A 6,000-nucleotide genomic window follows, 5' to 3' on the forward strand; every position below is an offset into this window, starting at 1 on the left:
TATATAAACACATCACAAAGTTAGAGACAGAAGAGCTATCTAAGCTAACAGGTAAAGTTCACAGAAGACAAAAAGGATTGGCCATGGAATAAATTCAGAACAAGAGTTTTTAAAAGTTTTTACCTGTCAGATGAACCACTTCTGGAACAGTTTTCCAATCACAATAGAGAAAGAGAAACAACAATAAAAAAAAATTCTCATGACATTTAAAATACTCGAGTTGTGTAAATTACTATGGATCATGGTTTTTTGTACGAACAGAACATTAGATCTACTAGACATGAAATATTCAAGCATGTGTTATTACACTCCCTGAGATGTGAGATAGACAGCAACTGTCCATCCTAAGCTATTAACAGTAGATTCCCACCTGCCAGGAGAACGCCATAGCTATCAGGCTTTATGTGACAGTGGGAGAGCAGGGCAAAGGAATGATCTTCTGTCCTGTTTTTTGCAAGCTGCTCTACCCTGCTCAAAATTACTCTGTAGGTATGAAGTCATGCTGTTCACTCAAGAAATGCAAATCTTGGCTCACTAGGTTTGAGCGGCTGGATAACTCTCTTAGCTATATGGTTTTGTTTGAGGTAGTCCTGCAAGGAGCAGGGAGTTGGAATCAGTGACCTTTATGGGGCCCTTATTCTAAGGTTCTGTTATTCTAATGTGAACAACTGGTACACAAAGCCAGAGTCTCCCAACTACTTCTGCACAGAACTCCTGATAAAGCCTGAGGTAGACATATTGCTGTCTGGGAAGATTTTCTAGTGGATATTTAAATACTTTTAGGACAAGGCAGAGTTAAGCAGTGGTTGGGGTATCTACATTTGAAGTGATACTATGCAGAAGTACCTTTGCCCACTTATGAATCTGTCTTTTAAATGGAGTACATTTTAGCTAACTAGATCTGATTCTAAAAGGCAGAGTGATGGAATTTAAGCCAATTTAAATAAGATTTGCTTCACTGATTCAAAGGAAACACATGTGTTATTCAAAAAGGTTTTCAGAATGATAGATGCAACTTTGCACATTTTTCTAACCTGTTCAGATTATTGTCTTATATGTTACCAAGATGCAGCAGTATATTGTGTTATCTTATTGTCAAGTTAAATAAATATTTTGGAATTTCTTTTTAACAAATTCATTCCATGTGTATTAGGAAAAAAGGTTGATTGGTTCGTCTTCACTCAAATGTTTTACAGAAAACAGTTTGACTTTATTGCAAAATGAAAACATCTTTTTTGGGAACCTCATTCTAGTGTTTTAAGCATTGTCATTATGTTGAGTATTCAGTAGCAAATGTGTCTCACTGAAAGTGAGAAAGAAAATCTATAAAGTCAATATACTGTCATGCCAAATATCTTCCCAAAGCAAGATGGGCTGCCAATTCTTCCCAAAGAAATCTCAAAGGGAATTAAATTATATTCTCCACTGCCTAAAAGTCCCTAAACATGGGTTAGGGCAGGTTTTATGAGATGCTGTGCTTGCAACTATATGCAAGTACATCTAAAAGAGTACTCTGCTATGCTTGCAAGTACCTCGCTCTCATCAAATCCACACAGTGAGCACTGACCAGTGACCGAGGTCACAACAATAAACTATTGAGTACTCTTATGCAATATGCATTAAAATCACAGAAAACTTTCCCATCACTTCAGTGAAAATTTAATTGAATCTTATACGGATAAAGACAAGGACTAAGAAAATAGGATCTTGTAGGATGTTAAGAGGGTGTGGGGGTTTGGGAACACTGTAATGGCAATTATAGTGGAGAGCACAAAAAACAGTAGAAACTTCAAACATGTGAATGGTAGGCTTAATGCCTGATCAAGTCTGAAGGAATTAAAGGGAAGTTTATGATGCATAAAAGGAATAATACATTATGTTAGAACTTGTTATACTCTCACTTAAACATTTAGCTTTTACTATTTATTTGTAAGGTAGCAAGAATAGCGCATAGGGATGGAATCCTGGACTTTCAGGCTCAAGAGACCAAGTTCATTTTGTTATTGAGTTTGTTGCTTCAAAGCAGTTGGCATGAACTAATATTCTGTCAAGTACTGGTTGTTAGAAGACTTTGGCCCAAAACAGCTAGAGATCCTTTTAGAATTCAACAAACCACACTAATCTGAACACTCACTGATAATGTCTGGGATGACTAAATACCTTCTCTGATGTTCCTTTAATTGTCTTTTTTTCCGTAGTAGCAACCACTGAGTCTCCTTGTGAAACAGACAAACAAAAACATTGAATTGGAGAAAAAGAATGGAAGATCTTTGGGGAAAAAAAAAGAAATATCTCACTACATAAAATAGAGTACCTTTACTACAGTCCACCAATCTACACATCAGTGTGAATATCCAGCAACCAGTTTCCATTTTCAGTATCACTTCCACAACCCCACGTACTGCCATTAGTCATGCAATCTCAGGTTCATGAGTTATTGGCATTATATTAAGAAAATATAGCTTAATTCTACCTGGTGGCTTCATCTCAAAACAGCAGAAATGTTGGGCACAATCCACCTTCTTTTCTATTCTGTCCATGACTGCAGCAGGATAAGCCAAATACTTTCACTTGGTGGATTGCTCAGGAAACCTCCCATTGCTTCTCTTCTTTCTGGAAGATTATGAAGACCATGTTAGTCTGTAGTTATCTGGGGATAGGACATGAGATTCTTAAAAGACTGGGAAGAGGTACCAAGTGAGCAAGGAAGGACAAGAGTCCTTTTTCCATTCTCTGTTCCTTAGAATCATAGAATCGTAGGGGTTGGAAGGGACCTTTAGAGATCATCTAGTCCAATCCCCCTGTATAAGCAGGTTCACCTACATCAGGTCACATAGGAACATGTCCAAGTGGGTCTCGAATATCTCCAAGGAAGGAGAATCCACAATTTCCCTGGGCAGCCTGTTCCACTGCTCTGTCACTCTCATGGTGAAATAGTTTTTTCTTATGTTTAAGTGGAACTTTGTGTGTTCCAGCTTCATCCCATTACCCCTTGTCCTGTTACTATCTACTATAGAAAAGAGGGATGTCCCAATCTCCTGACAGCCTGTAAACCCCCTTGCCTTGAGATAGACAGTCTTGTCCATTTAAATGGTATCTATTTACTCCAGAAGCCGTATTGCAATGATATCATTAACAGCAGCCTGGTGGCATATTCAGTCCTATTTTACCAAGCTTGCATGTTCTGGACTCATATCCATTTGTATATTTTAGTGAAGTTAAAAAAGTTTAAAAGTTGGGTTTTTTTCCTTTACATCAAATTTTCCAAAAGATCCATTTTACACTTTGAAGAAATCATACCTAAAGCACTGGAAACCATTAAATAAAAATATCACAACCTTCTGTACAATACAAAGATGTTAGAATGCAATGCAAAACAACAAAGTATTGGGTAAGAATCGGTGAAGCAAAAATGAGTGAAGTTACTTAAAGGCAATTTCTTAAGAGCAATGCTTCTACATAATATTTTTTAAATTTTACAAGTTACAGATATCTTGTAGATGACATTTGTCAATATTTTTCATTAAAATTAATTTTGCCTTTGTGTACTCTTAGCTGTAGAGTAGATGAGTTTGTGATTGCTGTTGTAATTAATGCTACTCACACAGCCACAGTTCTTACATTTCTTATGTCTTGGTTATGTAGCTCTTCTTTCTACCAAACTTCTTGCAAAATAGATCGTTTGAATATCTAACAAAAGCACTGCAAATTCTTTCATTCTGAGAAACTCATATTCTAATGCAGACATACATGTGTTACAGAGGAAAGAATTCCGTTATGTAGGAATTGCATAATACTTGTAAAGAGATCAATGATGAAATACATTTCAAGCAGTATCGGAAGGATCCTTTTCTGACCTAAGTGTTTAGCCCAAGGGCTGCTTCAGGTAGGAAGTGAAGCTGATAATAGATATTTTTTCTTCAATGTCGTTCTGTTTATTTACAAAGAATGTACAAAGTTTGGTTCCCTTGAATGCATCAGAAGTCAAATAGCAAGAGATCCAGCTCCTTTGTCTCTAGGGTCAAGACTCTTTCTAGGTAGCACTTAGCCCAAAATATCTTTTTCTAAGCTTTTCGCAAAGCTATATTCTCAATGTTTGTGCTCACTGTGTCCTCAAAAGTTTTTCTCTCCAGTTCCCTGCCTTTTCCTGTTTCTCTGGGAGACAGATACATTCACTTTTACCAAGCACTGTCACCACAGTGTGGCCATCTAACAATAGCTCTGAAATTGCTTTGTACTGGAAAGTCCTAGGTTTCAGTGGACATCTTTACTGTTTCAGCTATCCAGTTCCACAAACCATGGAAGCACAGAAGAAGCATAGATATTTTAGTTGCTATGCTGGTTTTGGCTGGGATAAAGTTCTTCATAGTAGCTAGTATTGAGCTATGCTTTGGGTTAGTGCTGGAAAATGATGTTGATAATGCAGAGATGTTTTAGCTAACTGCTGACCAGTGCTTACACAGCATCAAGGCCTTTTCTGCTTCTCACATCACCCCACTTGTGCTAGGGGTGCACAAGAAGTTGTGAGGATACATAGATGGATATTTGATACCATTTGATGTCATGTTCAGCGTATAAGGCTGGAGGAAGAATAAGGAAGGAGGGACACATTTAGAATTTTCTACAAGAAAAAAGAGTTATTTTCAATCACACGATGTACTTGAAAATATTGGAAAAATGACAATGGGACTTTATTACCCCGAGGCAAGTTTGTTGGCATTTAATTACATATTCTCATTGGGTGAATCTTAAAAAGGTTCAACATACAGCTGGCAGCCCTGTAGCAAAGATAGACATATTTTTAAATCTTTCCAATATTAAGTATTTTGAAGGAATGATTCCTGACATAATGTAGACAGACAGAAGGTAATGCCTAAAACTGCACCTTAGAACTCTGCAGTTCCTGCGGTATCTTTCTTTCAGCAGATCTCCCTCCTAAAGCCCAGTAACTGGTTAAGGCAGATAGTGTTTTGAGGCACAATGAGTACAGCTGGTTATCGTGAACAAAGTTTTCCCCTTCCAAAACTGCCACTAAAATAAACAACATATTTTCAACCATTTACATACAAAACATAAGCTGTATTGATTCAATCTTGGCTACCCCATGTGAAACATATTGCTGTAGGTCTAAAGGTGCTGGGAGAGAGTGTAATTAATTGCTTCACCTCACTTGTGCATAATTGCATAACAGAAGGTATATAGGTGCCAATAAAAATGACTTTTTTGTTCCTATATGTATTTGACTTCTTGACTGTTGCACAGCATAACTGACATGGACCAGCCAGAGACACAACGTGGAAGGCAACTAAACAGCATGTGATATTTGTGCTATTATTCCCAGCTGTCTATTTGCAGTTTGCGTATTCACTGATGCTTACTGATAAATCAGATTCTTACGCTAGAAGCAGCATCTTTACATGCTTAATCTATGTTACTCTCTGAACCAGAAATCATGTGGAGTTTTTATGCAAAAGATAATTCTTATCCTATAGCTAGGAATGGTCATACTAAGATGCACAGTCCTGAATATTACTGTTTGTCAATGGTAAGTGACAAAAACATTAAATAAACTGATTTGTACTAGTTTGGCCATAATAATTAATTTCTCGGTTGACAGGACATTGTGATTAAAGGGTCAAATGCAGAAGATATTGATTTTTTTCTTTTATTTCACTTTCCTCCAGACCACAAAAGCTTTATTTACCAGATTTGTTTACCACCATGAGGTTTCTTCTGCAACTCATTGTTTCAGTGATCATATGACTAATGAATGGCAGCAAGTACCATTAGATAAACAACAAAGTTAATTGTCTTTTAACATGAACAAAGACTTCAGGATTTACCCAGTAACGTGAAGTCTATTAAAACGGGATCAATGAAAACACAGAACTGAATTTCCTTTCACTTTACCTGTGCAGAATGCTAAAATTGTTAGGTTCAAATTAATAGTAACTTAACATCTCCTGCAGAGGTATTTCTATATACAAGGAGGAAAAGAGG

The sequence above is a fragment of the Colius striatus genome, chromosome 3 (genome assembly GCF_028858725.1).
Source record: "Colius striatus isolate bColStr4 chromosome 3, bColStr4.1.hap1, whole genome shotgun sequence".
Lineage (NCBI taxonomy): Eukaryota > Metazoa > Chordata > Aves > Coliiformes > Coliidae > Colius > Colius striatus.